Here is a 20,630-nt window from a genome sequence, read left to right as displayed (position 1 = left end):
ATGCTCAAAAATTCTCCATAAACCACATGCATTCACTCAATAAGAGCAGGGAAATGAGAGGAAAAAGTCTCAACCTTTTTACCAGTAATGTAAGAACTTTTTACGCAATGCAGCATCCAAGGATGACAATACGATTGTAAAAAAAAAACAAAAAACAAACAACAACAACAACAACAAAGCGAACAAACTAGAAACTTCTAAAGTTTCTCATTTAGATTTTCCGAAAAGACAGAAATATTCTTTGCTTTCGAAAAAGATACTGCACTAAAAGAAAAGTTCACATCGGTAGCCGAAACTTGAAATTCAGTCAATCAATTCATTCAATCAAGCTATGACACTTTGCCTACTTCGGTGGCAGCCGATTATACAGACTTTGCTTGTGCATAGAAAATCTACCCTTGATAAAGCAACGTTACGTCTTATGAAGCAGGACGTGGTATTATGGGTCACCTCAAATGAAAATTGATATCATGTATATCGGGCCAGTGGCATTGCTTAAACTAATAAAAAGGTATTCCATATCCATCAGGAGTTAAACGAATTACCCCGAGTTTGTTATGCCAACATCATAACCAGTCGGTGTATGATGTCTTTCCAATATCTCAATATCTGGCACTAGGAAACACAAACTTCATATACGTCCCTGCGGCAAATATTGGGAAAATGTATGTCAGAGCCGAGTCGCAGGGGTTTATGAGCTAAGTCTCTACATGCGATCTCATGAAACATGATAATAATTTTGAGCACAAAATAACTGAAGACAAGGAAAACATGACGTCATGAATGTACATCACGGTCACGTGACCAGATGGTATTTATAGATTCCAATCAATGTAATCCTATTCTTTATTTACCATCCTTTATAGAAATGGAAAGAATCATCTAAATACACATGATTTATACGAAGATAAGTTCCGTACTAAGTTAAAAAAACAAAAACCAAACGAATTAAATGATACAAAAGAGTAACATGATGATGAGTGTACCGGAAGAGACATAGTGATCATACACATCAAACACAACACGTACATACTGTGGAGTGATGGCTGCGAAAAATCCCTTAATGTGAGTATATGTGCGTGTGTGTGTGTGTGTGTGTGTGCGTGCGTTTGTGTGCGTTTGTGTGCGTGTGCATGTGTGGGTGTGAGTGTGTACAAATCAATGTATTTGGTGCAGAAGTTATGCGAAAAAAAGATGGACAGATAATAAAATAGGTAGGAAAGTAGGAGAGAAAAACAATTGAATTGAGAGGGAATAGGTAAAAGATTAAAGGAAGGGTATGGGGGGGGGGGAGCTAAAGACCTGGGGTCTGTTGCATAAAGTGTTTACTACAGTAACTGAACTGTTAAAAATGAACCCGAGTATTTCTCAGGTAAAAAGTGCAACAGGCCCCTGGTCGCGTTGGGATATTAAAGAAAAAAATATCGTTGGGATAGAAAACCCGATTGAATAGATCTTCATTCGCTGTACATTCGAAAACCACGACTAATAGGCAACATTTCTAGGAAAGAATTGCCAGTGAGCGAATGTCTGCATCGAAGCGTACGCTGATCGGTAACGGTCGACTCCAGTGGAGATTCGTCGGTTGTGTGTGTGCTTGCATAGAGATCAGTGATAAAGCTATACACAATTCGTTACGAGGATTCTCGAATGTCTCCGAATCGGACTAGCCTTCCCCTTGCACCAATTCCCACGCTACCGGGTCTCTCGACTCATGGGTCTGATGAGATATTTGGAAGCTGATGTAAGACGTAAAGACAATAAACATTCCTTCATATTAATAGAGTGATAACAATAACAATTAATACGTGGACTCTCCCCAGATTGGAGCAGTTACAAAGATGAATCACTATGAAATCCTCTTGAAAAGTATTTCATAATCTTATGAATATCGGCATCGCCTCAGACGAATTCTGGGCGAAGCCTGTGCGCAAATTTCGTTGTTGTTATTTTGTGTGTGTGTGTGCTATATATCTCTGACTGAAACTATGAACAAAAATTTTTTAAAAGAGAAATATCACTAGGCAAAATTAATATTTGGAAATATTTTAGATGGACAACATTTCAATGAAATATTAACATTCACAATTGTCAAATATTTGATATTGTCTGTGTTCATGTTTTCACCGATCTCTGCTTGTTTCTTACTGTCTTCTCATGGTATGACGTAGGCCCTATTTATATTCGTGTTATATAAGGGACCCTGTGATATAACAGATAATGAACAATATTTTGCATTCCTTAGAGAGCAGTAGGAGGCAACGGTATGGTTTGTATAGTATAACGAACGTATATGCCTCCATTAAACAGGAAAGTAAAGAGAAAGTAACAAGTAGGGTCATTGAAATAAGTCTGCTTCTCATTTCATATCTGTTTCGGAAGCACCGCCGCAAGCAAAGGGAAAAATCCATTACCCTGTCGAATGCGTTTACGAACACAAACCCCTCGAGGCTGTCTCCAGTACATTGCGGTTACATTATGTGTACGACGCAACCAAAGGAATGTGCAGACTTCAGCACGAACAAGTATGTTAATTACAAATTCGAAGGATCAATTTGAATGATTCGCGCGCGAATTTAGTTAGCAAAGGTCTGAGTGAAAAGGACGATCGAGGAATCGTCTTGCACTCGTTCATCAACACTGTACTTCTTTCTCGCATCTTCTCTTCTTTGCGTCGGAGGACTCTCCATCGGGAGTCATCTCACTGGAAAATCAAAGGTAAACATGGCATATGAACTGATGCGTGATAACATGCATTTTACACATGTTTAGCTACAACTTCCGCTCACACATACTTGCTCGTTGGGAGAAGCGAAATGTATTTGCAGTGTCAGTCAGGCAGCCAAGAATCCAAACGTAGCGAAGGGTGAGCCAAGTAAGAGGCAAAGGCTTCATTGGCTACAAAATACGTGGCCGTATGACAGGTTCGAATGCAGTAAGCAAGATGCGTAAGATAAGAGGGGTTGTCCCTTTGGATAAAATGGTGAACCATTAGTTTCAATATACAATCGCATGGAAGAGACAGTTTTCCGTTTAAAGAAAGTGCAATGATGTAAGCCAAGGCTGTTCCGACCGCATCTTGAGACCGTTCTGTCAATTTATTAACCCCTAATGAAAATGACTCCGTCAATACACAGCGGTTGCACAGCGGAATCGGCGCGTTGCATCTCCAAGAATCAGTGTCATCTATGTGATAAATAGACGGAATGAATCCGTATTACACCCCAGACCTCAAGTTTGTGTAAGAAGAGTCTACTTCCTCGGTGGCTGTTTCCTCAAGCGCTGATTACGCAAAAGTGTTTATTCTATCATTTATTTTCAAAATGTTCGTCGTGTCCTCTTTGACAGCACTCGCCACCACGGATCCCTTAACATGCACAGGCTCCGCTGGGGACATTGAAGATGTGATTAGTTACAGTACTCAACACGCGGGTCACAGTTCGGTAGTTCTGAAGTCAAACACTGCCGTGTTTGAGGCTCACCATAATTTGCTGAGATCCGCTCGCCTCTTGCAGGTCTTTCACTGTGGGATTTAAGAATACCTTATCTGTCGATTCTCATCACTTGCCAGACCCCCTAGGTATACATAGCAGATATCAGCTCTGGCAGGTCGTCCAGTTCCCCATGTGACATCACTGGTCCCCAGTGACATAATCATTTCAGAGTAACGTCATCAACACAAGTGACACTGTTACTTCTAAGTGACGTCATAACTTTGTGACAGCTAAAAGCCACAATATTTAGAACTCGATAGCTCACAATGAGCTCATGGTTATGTCAAAAATCTTAGACATCACAATGTCAACTCGCAATTGGGAGCTACAGTGTTGCGATGTCATTATCTGGCTACGACTTTATGCATATCATTCTTGTCCATAAGAGGCCGGCAGGTACGGATCCTAGCATGTGTTGTACATTAGGATGCAGTAAGGTTTTCAGTAACTTTACTGTACACGGAAATTGATGTAAACCTTGCTATACGCGTTGCAGAAAAAGTACGACACCTGAAAGGTGCACTGTGGAACTGCAATAACATTCCACTCTCAACAGTGTAGAGTTTATATCGACTATACTACATTAACTTCAACGTCTCCCCGAGATGTCTTGTAGTATGCGTTGTTGGAAGGATCGCGTATGCTCTATCGCATCGGTGCGATGAGAATTACCGTTGGACCGTTGCAGGCATCAAAACATTACTAATTAGATCAATACACTTTCATTTGCCTTACAGTCATCTCTCTATTTGATTAGTTTCTGCGAGGACTTTAGGGTTAGGAGTCGGTCCTTGTTGGCCACTTAATGTATTCCTCACGGTAGATCACTGCATCTTGTGCAATGATGGGTTTCCTACCCGAGTAACGCTTTGATTCACACTCCGTCCTTAATCACGCTGTATCACTAACTCAAGCCCTACAGACAGCTCTTCTGCAATCTCCTCCACTCGTTCAATGTCAACAAACCGTCGTTGTCTGATGAGCGTGGGGAGGACCAAAAAAAAAAGTTCCTTTAAAGTGCGACATCGTGCCACTAGTAGTCCAACGCGGCCCAAATTAACTTCGAGACATTACCAGGCATAGTGCTCTAAATATCATACTCTACTCCTGATGTGACCTTGGAGCTAAACAGTAGTTCCATGGTATGATAAGGAATGACTTTGAATACGTGAAAGCATTGTCGCTTTGTGGCGTAATCATCAAACTGCTTTCAACGTATAGTACTGACGTGATAATGTTACAGTCTTTGTTTTAGCGTTATTTGGAACCAGGTGCGCCCATAAACAATTGGGCCAGGTGAGGTTGTTTAGAACCAGTTTCCATGGTGATATAATAATGACTATGACATACACTTTGTACTCCAATGAAGTCAGATACACAGTGGACGAAAGTCTTAGCTCAAGTCATCACACTGGTAAATAAAATGGACCAGCCAGAGCCCCATCGCTTTGCCGTACCATGTAATGAGAGATCAAGCTGCACCAGAAAAATGCAACGAGCTAATATTATCTCTTGATCTTTAAACTTATAGCTCCGTACTATATACAATAATCATTTGTTTCAGTGTGGATTTCGACAACACGTGGAATATTTAAGTGATGATACTGCAATCTTATGTACTTCTGAGCAGTATGTCATCAGAAACCCCCGACAAATTCCAGGACTGAAATGAAGCAAGTGTACTGTCAAGATCTGAACCACGAAGGATTTTTCATCTTTTGTAAATTTCGTAGAATTTTCTGAGTTGTTATCCTAAAACGTGTGTCTATATAAAGAATTATTAGGTGTGAGCTCTTGTACGTGCGGAGAGAATTCGCCTTCTTGAAACTTTTCTAGAAGGCTCGCTAGGGACCAGACGAATGTAAAGCGAACCCAAGTGCATTGTAAAGGAAGAGAAAGAAACTTGTTGGATGTAAGTTTTAACAAGTCGCCTACAAATTTGTATTGACCGATTCTGTGACGCGCTATGTGTATTTTTGGCATGGGCGCAGCGATAATGGGTGTATCAGCCGACCCCCCCCCCCCCCTCCGCACTCCCCCACTCCTCTCCCTACACTAGCACGCGCGCAGAATGAAAAACTGCTTTAGCCAATAGGCGTCTCGTACTGATTGCGCGAATGCTTGCTTAGTGCGCGAACCTTTGTTACAAGTGCGTGTAAACATGTTGCCCGGGGGTGGGGGAGAGCAGGGGGGGGGGGGGGGGGGGGGTCGGCTGATACACCCACTATGGCTGCGCCCTGTGCCGTAAAATGTCTGCTGCCCTCAACGAACCCGAATCGGTCAATTGGCCTTTTACACGAGGATGCAAAAGTAAGTTTCTACAGAATCTCGTTCTTGTTTTCTAGTTCCGTAAAAAAAAAAAAACACCTCCTACGCGAATCTTAACAAGTTGCTTTCTTGGCTTAGACGGAGTTTCAACAAGTCTCCTCTTTTGCCGCGTATTTATTTATTTATTTATTTATTTTTTAACAGATATGAGTACTAACAAGTTTCCCCCAAATCCTTGTTGGAAAAGTTCACCAGACATTTATTCAAATTCATGGAATTCATCGATCATTCAGTTTACAAATCTATCTACACAAATGTTCTAAAAGGAAATAGATATTAGACGAATCTGACATATCTCTGATGAGTGCAACTTCAAAGTATTACTTGTGTGATTCTAGTCTGGTATTTCGAAAAGAATCAAGTTTTATGATGATTGTTTCTAACATTTATGTTCCGTAACGTTTAACAAATACAAAAGACAGAGAATAACAAGTTATGAAGATGATAACATGAATGTCAAGAATGTAGTTTGATCTGATAGTTGCCAAAGATATTGTTATTTTAATGTCTCACTATTAATTGAAATTGAGGCTAAGTATAATCAGTCAGCGATTTAGAAATCGGATTCCTTTATTTGTTTTGTGCTAATTTGCTTTTAGCACTCACCGTCAGTCTTTCGGCGAGAGGGCAATTGAACTCGTTTTAGTCGAATAACGAACTGAAATAAAATCGGAGTTCATTTGCAATAGTTGAGGCGGCTGGGTAAGACTTTGGCTTTGCCAGATAATTCGAATTGGGTCAATTTCTGGAGCTGCCAATTGTGATGTAGTTCGACGAGAATAGAGAGTCTTTTAACCGACCCGTAATTGGAATCTCTTGGAGACGGTCCCGTGACGCGAGCCCCCTTCAAACCTTCGAGGTTGAGTAATTCTGGGGCTGGACTGCGAGGACCTGACGCCATGCTCCTCGGAGTCAAAATGGCGTCTGTTCTCTCTTTCAGAACATCACGTGACCTATTCTTCACTTTTACCAGAAATCACCTTTGCATGTAACCACGGAGACGCGCTCCCTGTGCATAGTAGCAATGTGTGGCATTCATCAGGTAGGCGTTTAGTCTGCTAGCATTGGTACTTGTAACGTTTCAAACACACACAATTATGGATGTATCTACAATTGATAAAGTCCTTATTAATTAAATCTAATCTAATTTATCAGTGATATTCAAAATACGGCAATCGTGCTTTATAAGCTGAAGGTGTTTTCATAATATTTTTTCTTCTGGTCAAATAACTATTGCTCGAGGCTTTTCAGTAAGGAGAATTAAGGGGGGAGTAACAAGGAATTGAGTTAACAAGAAATCAGATTTCAAAAGGTGGAAACAGACCTTCGTTTCTTGTTGCTCAGATTATTTTAAGGTGTTTCACGATAGAACAAGGTATTTCGTGCAGTTTAAGAAGACGTGATAGTCACAATAAGATAGAGGAGTGTTGCCTTCAGAGAACAGATATAATATATTCTTCAGAAATCTCTCAAAGGCAGCTTAGATAAGTCAATCAGTGTTTTTTTTTCTTCCTGCCTTGACCCTTCTGTTTTTCTGAACTTCCTATATTGTGGAAATACTGCCAAACCCAGACATCTTCTACGCACTTAGTCGACAATCACAAATTTTGGACGAATATTCCCAAAAATTCCCTTCCGAATAATATTAATGAATTGGAGAAGATGAGGTTGGGGTAACGCCATTCCAATCTTCCCCCACAATATCCTCTGAAAGCAGCTCGACTCTACTGAATCATTTCCTAACATAGCGTGACTCTGCGGTAGGCGAGCTCTTCCGTCCAGAAAGATTATATTTATCCCTGGCTCTTCTTCAGCATGCGACCTAATTCGTTAATCTTCTCGCACTTTTACGCTTGGCCATATTCTATATCGATTTGTACATCGCGCCTAATGCATGTGGCCGATGAGCGAAAAAAAAAAAAATCCCAATCCAAATGACCAAATACGAGTCACAAGTAAGATGAGAACCAAATGGTTTACGTTGTAGACGCCACCGGATGCAGTAGTGGGAACGATTTTTCCTTTTCTTTCGTTTCGTATTGTTTTGTCTTTTCGTTTGGTTTCTGGCGGACAAGCGACATCTGTACTCTGCAGGACAATCTCAGAAAATAAATCTGAACTTAGGCATCTGTTTTTTTTTTTTTCAATTTGACCTTCGCAAACTGCTGTTAGATATCAAAAACTCTAGTTTATTATCATTGTTTTTTAATGGGGTGCACATTGCTGAACACATGCTGAAAGAAGATGCTAGATGGGTAACACGTGATCACGTGATCAATCCCATACCGGCTGTCCTTTTCCCCTTGGAAAAACGCCAGCTTTAGTTGTCCAAGTATTACGATTTTTTTTTTTCATAGTGAGGAACAAGACAGCAATACACTGTTTGGCTTGCTTCAGTCTGAAAATGATTATGAATGATGACATGACCATGGAAAGTTGGGCTATTTTTGTGCACCCACCCTAATTAATGGACAGTGTTAAAGCTCTTGCTCTCTCCACTCTCATTATATTCAAGTAATGAACATTTAATTCCCTCAACCACAGCGGCTATCCTTGGCTATACACACTGAAAATAGACGCTTTGAAAAATGAACGAGATGTGTTTTTCTCAAAGGAGCTATAGATTACGACACACACAGGAGTCACGCAAACACACAAAAATTGTCATAAAAATATGGTTGCTAAAACGAATACGAAATAGAAGGAAAACCGGAAGGGGTGGGCACGCAGATGGTTGACGATAAATATTCAAAGATGGCAGTGACCGATAAATTGCTGGACCATCAAAGTAAAGCCATCTCCTCTTCTAGTCTTGCTTGAAGCCTTGCTCATATTAGAGTGATGTCATCAAGTATAGAAGGAGGACCCTTTTGTTGCTTGGAAGCTTAGCGTTAAAGAAGAAGACGTCCTTCAACTAAAGTGTGTCCCCTTGCTAGATTATTCATCGTGTCTACATAAGCGTAATCCATGTGTAAGAGGACGTCCTTCGCGGACGTTTATCTATAGTTCCACCCCAACGAGTCACTACACTCTGTCCCTTCCCTTTTTTGGCTACATTGCACACACACTTTAATGTCGGGTTGTTGCCCTTCGACAAGTCACCCAAAGCAGATATACTTGTTAGCTGCTACAGCCTTTCCTCAACTTCAATAACATGTGACCTGAAGTGCGTCCTATACCTATAAAGCTGTAAAAACTGCAACAACAGAAGTAAACATAAAACTAATCGATAATACATTGTTTTCTTTAGCCAGGGTATAGCCTCTCCAGTGCTGTACCACTGCTCTTCCAGAGAGTCATGCTATTATAATGTCTTGTCCTAGCGTTGCCAGGTAGCAGATTATCATAGAATGTATCAAATTGTAGTCTACTAGTCAATGTACTCGTGGAGTGCCAGAAATCCTCCATGGGTCTACGGAGGTCAAATAACTGTTTTCCGCTACTCCTTGGTCCGATCTTCGCCAAACTTGCTTATCTTGTTATTTATATTCGGTTTTTTAATAAAATTGAATTTAATTTAATTGGATTGAACTATTAAATACAAATCACCTATGATGACCCATGATGATGAACTTGCTTGAAGCATTCCCAGGTGTACGCCTACTTATTCAGTAGGCGTACACCTGGGAATCCCCATATAAGTAGGCCTACATAGCACCCTCTATCGGGTGTCTGATTATATTTCTGGGGGAATCCCCATATAAGCAGGCCTACATAGCACCCTCTATCGGGTGTCTGATTGCAGCTGACGAAGATTAGAAGTTATTTCACCTTTGACCTTGACCTTATCAAAAATGAACCCCTCAAGGGCAATTTCGCGGTCAACCTGCATCCATCCACTAAGTTTGATGGAGATCGGACCAAGGACCGTGGAGGAGTAGAGGAACAAACAGACAGACAGACAGACAGACAGACAAACGTTGCTCGAATTATAGTATGATGATGTTGAAATCTAGAATGGTATCCATGCCTGCATCCAATTTTCTCATTCATTTTGGCAAAGCAAAGTAGCCAAGGTTACAGTCTCACATATTTTGAACTATAAACTTTCAAATTATTCATAAACAGTGAAAAGAGGAGCAAAATAATTTAGTTTGTTTGTTACACAGCTCGGAGCACAGTTGAGTTTTATACCAAGGGAGGGTTACATTCACATAATGTGTAGATAACAGGAATTCATCTGTGCAGATTTTAACTGTAATTTTCGATTACCAATATCTAATTCCATTCTCATATGGTTATATCAAAATAATTCTTTCCCAGGAAAAAATGCTCTGTCCCTACCCTATCTTTCATAACTAAAACTTAAATTTCTATCCCATTTTCTGGGTCAGTGCCGGAAAACTGCGTTAGGTGATGTGAAGTGGGTGCGGTAGAAGGTTAGCGCACTCTAAAAAATGAGATGGTAATTCAACATTTAGAATGTTGTCACTACTCCAACCTTGCATTGGGTTTAACACTGAAAATATTAAACACCCAAAATGTTGAACTGCTATTTCAGAAATGATAAATCTTACATTTTTTAGTGTTAAATCTAACATTTAGAAAAAGGTTGGGGGAGTGACAACCTTAAAAATGTTTATTTACCATTTCATTTTTAGAGTGTGTGTTTATAATTGACGTCATCAGATTGATTTGATGAAATTTTCATTTTGATTCAACATTACATTCTTGAATACAAGCGTCAGCATAATTTGAATAATGAGTTTATCATTTCAGTTTTAGCGTTCAGATTTCTGCTGAATTGATTTTGTATAGTCGAAAGAATGATTATTACTTGGTACCGTGTCTTGACATGAAGACGAAGATAGGTACAGTTCGACATCGATTATCCGGCCATGTCGGGACCGGCGCTCATCCGGATAAGCGAATTGGCCGGATATGGGAGACACTTTCTTTTTGTTTTCCTCCAAACATAACTTTGTATTTTGCCGGTATGCATGTATAATTTCGTATTTGTTAACCATTATCTACCATGTAAAGTCGAATACATGCCTATGTTATATCTTATGATTCATTTCGTGTTATGTTTGACGAAAAAGAAAGAAGGAATGAAATAAATGAAATGAAATGAATGAATGAACAATGTTAATGTATATAGCTGCCGTCCAAGCTGCCGTCCCAGTGCACTGGCAGCTAGGCAGGTAGCTTACCCCGCTACGGTGGTGTAATCTAAGCTAGCCCGCGCAAAATTGTAGTCCCTTCTTCACAAAAATAAAGTATATCTTTATGTGAAAATCATACATGTTTTACCTCATTAGATATTGAGAAACCTATCATGCACATCTTTTGAAATTAGTGAAATAGATCCATGAAAGTCACCGTTTTTCTCAATTTTGGATGAAAAAAAAAAGTCCTTCACTACGTGAACGCGTCCGGATAAAAATGAAGCTGGATAATCGAGGTCGAACTGTATAATTATTATATGAACATGCAGAAGAAGTGTGTAATCCGAATGATTCTTCAGCAGTTGTGAAACGTTCTCCTGGCAAACTTATCTGTGAAATTCTCTAAATTAGTATTACAAAGGTATCAAATTATGTTTAACACTGATCTTATGAAAATGAGGATTAATTCCTGGAAACAGCTTGGCTCAATAGACTGCCTTTGAACACACCCACATTTACAATGTATCTGCTTGTCTACGTGGACGTCCGTTTTACCGTGCATTCGATTCACCAAATTTGCCGACAATTTCCGTATGTTTGAATATATTTCACTTAGTGTGAATAAATATGTTGACTTTGGCGACTGTCAAGAATGTAGCAGAGTAAGCAGTGTTTGCATGAGGAAGAGCATTCTTTGAAAAAAAAATATTCCGAAAGTTTGCTATTGTTTCTTTTTTTGTTCTTTTTTTTTTTTGCTTAAAGTAATCAAGCACAGTAACAAAATTAAATCAAATATGGCAATGTGCAAACAAGTTTCGTCAGAATAAAACAATCTGAAAAGAATCAGTTTATAAAGTGTATAGTACCCGATTACTCATTTCGAACAGGCCTAATCTAACAGAATTCCTTTTTTTTAATGAACACATCCATTAACGGAACATGGACCCCAGAGCAACAAACGCGTATACCAGTATACTTTATATCCACTTGAGGCCTGGAGGCGTGTTTCCATTTACCTCTGTTTAAACTTGAATTATGATTTTTTTTTTTTATCTGCACGACCTAAAATATAAAAACAATATCTTGAAGAAAGGGGTGTTTCAAACACTTTTTATGGCTTGATTTGGTATGCAGTATGTCAAAACAAACAAAAAGCTATTACACACTGTATAGGCAGAAGTATTACGGAATTTATGCTTAGTTTAGTTTAGTACAGTGATTCACCTAATTATCAGATATTCAATAAATTATCTTTTCCTGAATAGCTAAACTGCCACTACTAATGTCTTTGATTTCCAAAATAGGTGATGTATAAACTTTGACTAATCAAGGGTTTATATGTTTCGAGCAACTTTGTTTTCATCGTATTATACTAATCTCTTATAGAAGTCTGTGTAATGATTTGAGTTCCTACTAATTCGATAAAAGAAGTGAGAATTGCGTTCAGAATGAAGAAAGTTAGGGCAACGAAAAATCAAGACAAGTCGGTAACAAGAGCATTTTTTTTTTTTGTAAAGGGTGCTATAGATTCCAATTAGGGTTATACTCTAATGATAGAATGTATGTGTCTGCTTGTGAAAAAGAACTGTGCTTTGCAAATCTAGACAAACAGTGCATAAAACACCTCTTCTCATCTGCAGAACATGCGATTTGCAATGTGTATCACATGCATTACTTCCTAGTTCTAGAGATGATCGTGATGAAAATGAGTGCCTGGGTACAAATCGACTCTTGGAGAGGGTTCAGACTTACATAAGAATCCGTATGTAAACGTGTTTAGAAACACGTTCCATGCTAATCGAGTTACTTTGGAAACTTGAGAGCTAAATGGAATCACGTTCCTCCGGAGCACATTTCTAAAGTCACGTTCGGCCAAACGTAGTCCGGAAGTGTGTTTTCAAATCGAGTTCTGTTCGATCCCGGGTGTAAAGTCTGAACAGCGTGACCTCTCCGACTCGACTGGTGAGCTGAGCTTGGCAGTATTATCATTTCCGCCTTGATGCAGCATAATACATACATAATTTGCCGTTTAGGTTAAATCCCAACAGGTGGATGCTTGATCGGCACCTAGCCATGGAAACTATTAACACCTCACTTGTTTGGGATATCCTTTGTAGTTCGAGGTCGGAGATGATAGGTCCTACTCATTTTAAAGTGTCTCAAGGGCTTGCTACTCATGTATGACTATAGAAACAAATTTCAGAAACGAGATTATGAACGAGAATTTTTTGTCATCTGAAACCCCTCTAGGTATAGCCTTTTATGTCCGAAGTTCACATAAACAAAACAATGCTTAAAGTCGGGGAAAGTTATGGGGTAGATCAATATCGCCTTGAGTAGCGGGTCATAGCCAGCGGCGCTGCCGTACCAAACAACCAGGCACGTTCGTTGTTTTATTGTTTTTCCGAATTATCCTTAATTGCGTTTCCGTGGAAACATCTCGCAATCGACCGATTCGTCAGATAAAAGAGATAGGACGGAGAGTAGTGCGTGAAGCTGACACGAAGCAAACCCTTTCATTGAATCGCCTTGGGTGGGGAATCGAGAACATTACAGACCGATCATGACAAAATTTCGAAATGAATGAGAGACCCGCATATCTTGTCATCTTGAGAGTGCTTTCAAAACACGATTAGGCCGTTATTTTTCTTCGTGTATCGCTAAAGGAAAAAAAAAATCGAAGAAATCACATAAAACAAAAATAACTAGAGGTGTATTCCTGCGGTATTATGTCGACGAGAAATGTTCGATGTGTTACTGCGCTGGGTCCATGTAAGAAAACATTTAAAATACTGTATAAGCATATTTGTTGCTTATTTGTCTGTTATCTGTATAGCAGCACTATGTACGTGGGTGGGTTTATGCATATCGTGGATGTAGTGGCCTGGGATGGGTTGGAGGCGGGAGAGGCGTGGCTATCTAACGGGAGGATCACGTGAGGATTTTGTGCCAGTGATAAGGACAGTTCCGTCTGCCATCTCAACAAAAACCACTCCACATATCGCAATGAGACATTTGGTCTGCTTCACAAATTGAATAACTGAAACATATAGGATGGTGGTATAATGGTGAAGAATTTGATGCAAAAACAAGAGGAATGCATTTTTTAAAATGTCTTCAAGTAAATTCATTATCAAAATAAATAGAGAAAGCAAGAAAGCAATATAATATACACAAAGTAAAAATATGCACGTGACAGAATTTTTTTTTAAACAAGGCAACATTAGAAACTTTATATGTTTCACAGATAAACATTCATTTTTAGATAAAACAATCATTGGGTGTGTGTAGTACAAATTTGTGAGTAGCAATGATCTTGTCTTCTCATAATGCATCAGTTACTGATGCAGCCTACTCCAAGAGGATCCTTTTTCGTTATGTATTTATGACTGTCTTCCATTAGTAGACTATTCGCTTTCCCTTTTCGATCTTTACATTCTGCAAGAATGGCGATGATGAAACGAAACAGAATCCAGGACTGCGATAAACTTCATGAATTGATCCATCGTACCTCAGCAAATGCAGTCTCCCTGACAACATTGTCCCCCACTGGGTGATGTGCAGGTAAACCCTAATAAATAGATGAACATTCTGACCGAGACATCCAAAACGGGAATCGGCACATGTCGGTGAAGATCAAGATACAACATTGGTCGCGTGTCTGGGATTCTGCGTGTGGGGACCATCCCCGAAATAGACTCCCCCCGTCGCATATTCACCGCGGACACCGTGGAATGTTTGCCGCAATGTAAGGTCAGCTGTCTAACACCTGTTCTTTAAGTAACAACAACAAGTAATGTTAAGATAGACCAATCTGCTACTAACATTACATATTGTAGTTTCGATCGATTTTTCTGTTTTTATGGAATTTATCGATTCACCTCGAGGAATGATCAACGTCACATTCAATTCAGCAGTTCCTGTTGTTGGTATCATCATGGACCTAATATACAAGGACATTCATCGTATCGTTAATTAATTCATGCACCTGTACATCTCAAAAGCCCCACAAAGATATTTTTAGCATGCTTCACTGCTTTGATCCCATGATCGTCACCGCCAGCAAGCCGGAAGAAGAGGCGAAATGGCAAGACGGAGGCAAGACGGAGATTCGAGAAATCTAAAACTATATAAAATGTGCGAATCAGCAATTGCCCATTTTTATTTTTTTGACACAAAATTTGTCATGATCTCAGGTTTTGCCGCTCCTCATCATTTGTATTTATTCAAAGACTTTTCCGTCTGAAAAAGGCACATCAGCGAAATCCTCGAAACAAGACTAAAATGAGGGAAACGATTCTTTTATAGTGACGATACAAGATTACACAATTTTTACTGTCAAGACACCTGAATGTACTCGTTAAGATGCGCATAATCATATGTCGGTGACGATCATTACATCAAAGAAAGACTGCCGTGAATAGTCCATGTTATTAGGTCCATGGTTATCATTCAATATTTTGAATATGTTACTCCAGTATAGCTGCAAGGAGAGGCCACTTTCGGTATTTGTTCAGTCAAAATGCGTGCCGTTGTGTATAGGCTGTTCCTGACAGACTAAAAGATTACGCGAGACTTGCCCGTGTTTCATGCCCACTTGCTTTTAAGTTTTGAAGTGTACTTGAAAGGATCAGAAGAGCTGGAAGACTGGTTGCTTGGTCCCAAATGATCATTCATTAGTTCGTTGAAAAGATTTGTAATTTGGTTCGTTGATTTTGGCTCCTTGGGTAAACATTGAGAAAGCGTTTACAATTTTTCGGGTTATAATTTGCGAAGCTTGAAGAAAAGTATATTTCCAGAATTGTTCAACTATTAAGGAAGTCTGAATTTGTTTAACCATGGAGGGGCGAGTTCCTTTTTAAAGCTCTTTTTTAAAAGCTTCCCATGCCAAAGTTTCAACAAAACGCAGTTTACATGTTGTCATGAAATTGATTTCCTTGTCGCAAATCATTCCTTTTTTTTAAGGTGATAACAGCGTCCTGCAACAAGCGTAACGACCTCGGATTATGCTTTGACAGATTCACAGGTGCCTACACCTTGGGCTTTTTACAATTCATAATTGATATCGTCTCTTATCACAAATGGCCTTCAAGCAACGGCAATCCTGCATAAATGGCAACCAAGCTTTTACGCCAACGTCTATGCCAGCCGATAATTTCCATAAATTGACACTTTAACAGCGTCTGATATGAAGTATTGCTGTTGCTTGTCATGGTAACGCCCGTGATCACACCCACAGGACAAATACGTTTAGAATCTTGAAACATAGGAAGTGAATCTTTTTTCTCCTACGCTGAAAGCCTGATTCAAAATTTTCTTGGACTAATCCCTTCCTCAGCCATTACTTGCCCATTTGTGTTTTCGTGTGACCATTGAAAGCTTATAATTGTACAGGTACCCGATGCTGCTTCGCAATAGCGAGCTTTAAATCTGCGACGCGAACGATAAGACGACGCAGCTTCCCTGGCTGAACAATGGAAACAGCTGCCTCGCGCATGTGCAGAACAGCATTAGCGTTCGCGTCGCAGATGTATAAACTCGCTGATACCGTGCTTTAGTCTAGATCTGCGACGTTAATCCTACGGAGCTGCTATGAGGCAAATAAGAAAAAAAAAAGAGAAAGAAAATGTTGTTCTGCACATGCGCGAGACAGCTGTTGCCATTGTCCAAAGAGAGAGGAGGAGGCGCGTCATAAATACTCAATCAGCGTCGCAGATCTAAAGCTCGCTGTTGCTGTTCATACTGCGCTTCTGCAATAAGTTTCGAAACACCTCAAATAAATTCCGCCACTGCTTTGCGTCTACACAGAACAAAACAACTTCAAATGCTGCACAGTTATTCATCAAAGAATAACAGTTTTAAAACAAAAGTATCTTCGATATTATGGCCGAAAGAATTGTTTTTGACTGTTTTTTCATGTTTTAACTTGTTAAATGCAATGCGATTATGCAATCATTTTTTAAGAGTGTTCCAATGTTCGGGATCGAAGGCAGAAAATGAGGTATCACAGATTTTAGTTCGGCATGAAATTTTCAAAAACGTCTGTACGTGGTGAGGAATCTCGAACTGGAGCTCATGAACGGTCCGCATAGAAAATATTGTTAATGAGACAAGAGCCTTGCTTCCTAGTTCGACATGATCATGTTCGTGCCGAAGACATAAATAATTATTATGTTGAATTCGTTCATTATTGAGAAGGCAATGTAATTTGACAAGAAGTGGAGTCATATCATTTCGTGTATGTCTCTGTGTGTGCATTCATGTGTTTGTGTGTCTGTAATGCAGTACATGATTACATTTTCGTGTCCTTCGCACGTGCTACCAAGGCTACCGCGCGTACTACAGAGGTCAATATAGGGACATGGTAGCTTGGGAGATATTAAGTGTTCTAATGTTTGGGTTTTTTCGTAATGGTAAAGAATATAATTATGTTCATGTTTGAAAGTATGGCATGCGAGACGATGGGCTCTGCATAAATTATCTGCCGTATCATGATTGTTATGGTGTCCATTGACATGTTGCGCTTTGGAGGCCAAAACGTGACCAAAGATAATACGTTTTGCTTGGTTGCTGCCATTTTTTGGTTTGCAGAGGTAGCTGGGGCCACCAAATTATTTGACATGTACACAGTTTTTGAGCAAGTCACAACGTGGTAATCAATACGTTATGTGTACGGTTAACTATTCGCTGTTTAAACGTTTTGCACGCTAAAAGGTTTTACTTTCGTTAGTTCGAGCGTTTTAGGGAAGTTCGGAATAGATAAAGCGAAAAGTTGTACGTGAGGCATAAAACTTGCTCTATGCTCTATTATACTATATTGAATAAGTGATGCTATAGCCACGCACCATGAATCTGTGGTATATCGTAAAAAAAAAAATACTGCTTACTACTTCTGATATCTTTCACTTTGAATGTCACTAGAGCAATGTCTCGAGCCTGAAATGAGCCTGTTAAACTTGAATGTTTCATACCATGGATATTGGGTATTTTCGAGATCCCCTTCATTGATCAGATGTTGACAGTCTATTGTTTAATCTCCACTCTCGCATAAACTGATGACATACAACAAGAATCAAATGCAATCTGATAGTACAACAAAATGGTTGAGAATTTCAAAATGATGTTAAGTCTTTGGTGAGTTCCTTTTGCGAATTTGACAATACAACTTTTAGTCATCAAGTCGGGCGCAAAGCCTCCAGAAAAGTAAATGCCTTTTTTTAGGGTGATAGTATGTAATTATGTGGTTTTCTTTTTTACTTTATCGCGATATAGTGCTTGCAAAAGATTTCCATGTAGTGATCGAAACCACAGTAACAGCATTACTCCATACCGTTACGAAAACTTTGTTTTTAAAATGTGTGCAAATAACATAAAAGAAGATCACAATTTTTATAGATACAGCAAAATAGCCAACAGCATTTAAAAGTCGCTGTGAGGCGAAATGAAAATTGAATGCAGATTATCTCTTTTTTTGTAGTATAAGTCGTGATAATCTTCAACGAGCGAACTTTTTTATTGCACGAAATAAAAGATTAAAGTGTTTCATTTCATCTTTTCTCATGGAGTGTGATATGGAAGAGTCGGGAAAAAACACGTACAAATCAAGAACATTCAGAAAACAAGGTACCATTCCAGCAGAGAAAACATATTCGAATGCCTTTATTTGTGACTAGCGTTCTGACCTTTTCTTCTGTGTTTTGTGGGTCACCATGGTTACGCTCCATTACACTCCCAATACAAAAGTTTGCTAGAAAGAATGTCATGCTGACACCGTGACAAACATGTCCATCATGACAAACAGTAAGTCTGATGTGTCTTCGCGCCAAGTCTTCGTAGTTGATGATTAGAAACAGTCAAAGTCTCTAAGGTGACTATTCAGCCTGGTATCACAAGGCCATGGCATTTATAACATGCTGCTTTTTATTCCACAGGCCTGCACACTCCGCTATTGTATTCTCTTTAGCCGCCCGCTCTCAGTTAAAGAAAAGGAGATAGCGAACGAATTTGATTGTGCGATCTCTCTATGGTGAAGGGAGCGAAAGAGATGTCATTGATTTGAGATGCAGAAAGCCTTAACTACATTTTCTTTTTATAGTGACCTTGTGATCTATTTTTCTGCTCATGCTTTTAAGCGACATACACTGTCTTATTCACAATCGCTGTGCTTCGGGCGAATCCATGCATACGTCCTTGAACGTTCGCCCTCTTTTTATCTTATATTCGACGAATAAAGCGCTGATGTGGTCTGCAAGTGTTAGTCGTATTTGAATAGACATATCGCCTGCTGCTTAGCAACAGCTAATGTGCGAAATAGTTTGAGAATCACTCAAGTGCCAAACCAAGTGTTGAGCAAAATGACGCTTTGGTGGGAGCAAATCAATTCGAGCCTCATCAGCCGCGAAGTGCTCGCAGACAGTGGTCTTCACTGCCTTGCGGTATTTTCTGATTTGCATTTTTCAAAGATTAATGCTAAGGCATGGAAAATATGATATGAATTGTATAAATGTATATAAATGTGTGTATATATATGTATATATATATATATATATATATATATATATATATATATATATGTATATACATATAGATTTTTTTTTTTTTTTTTGACTGAGACACTCCTGGCAGCAATATGCACGGTGTAGCGATTAAGGATCCAGTTGCGTAACATGTTTAGCAACTCTAACGAAATCGACTTCCTCGCAGTCACATTAATCTTTACATTCGGGCACTGTACAGTGGATTTGGGCTCTTGAACAAGACATACTAAGTACAAACCCTGTATGGTGTGAATATCTCGGACAAGATGTTGGACGCAAAATGTCGATCCCCACCCAGGGTTGCACTGGGGACCGGACGTTGCTGGAGTAGAGCTGCCTATTAAAACATCAAAATTAATTAAAAAGGACAGTGGAATTTTTGCAAGCTATTGTGCATTCGATCTTTGATGCGCAGTAGTTGTAGTCATAGTAGCAGTATAAAGTAGATAGTAGCAGTATATAGTAGATAGTAGTAGTATACAAGTAGTAGTACAGTAGTGGTAGTAGTAGTAGTAGTAGTAGTAGAAGTGGTAGTACTACTAATAGTAGTAGTAGTAGTAGTAGTAGTAGTAGTAGTAAGTAGTAGTAGTAGTAGTAGTAGTAGTAGTAGTAGTAGTAGTAGTAGTATAGTAGTAGTAGTAGTAGTAGTAGTAGTAGTAGTAAGTAGTAGTAAGTAGTAGTAGTAGTAGTAGTAGTAGTAGTAGTAAGTAGTAGTAGTAAGTAGTAGTAGTAGTAGTAGTAGTAGTAGTAGTAGTAGTAGTAGTAGTATAGTAGTAGTAGTAGTAGTATGTAGTAGCAGTACTAATCTATGTAATAAATGAGACATTGGCATACATTATCATTATTAGTGGGCGATAACATCTGAGTGTAAGTTTGGAAGATTCGAGTCATGTTTAACGAAGCAGTCACGAAGCATGCCTTCACTGTTTAGTCAAACACAGAATCGTGTCTTGTATTATGAGGTCCTCGAGTACTGCAGTGTACGCGAGGTTTAGTCTAATCTTCTAGAAGTTAGATACACTTTTTGGCTTCACTTTCCTCACATTGAACCATAATTGCTTTCGGGAATCTGAGGAGTTCCGTTTAAAGTCTATCAAAGAGGACTTCAAAATCTCGTAGAAAACAAGCTAATTAAAGTTGCATACATAGCACGCTTGCACACA

The sequence above is a fragment of the Diadema setosum genome, chromosome 20, assembly GCF_964275005.1.
Source record: "Diadema setosum chromosome 20, eeDiaSeto1, whole genome shotgun sequence".
NCBI classification, from domain to species: Eukaryota; Metazoa; Echinodermata; class Echinoidea; order Diadematoida; family Diadematidae; genus Diadema; species Diadema setosum.
Note: the sequence above shows the minus strand (reverse complement) of the source record.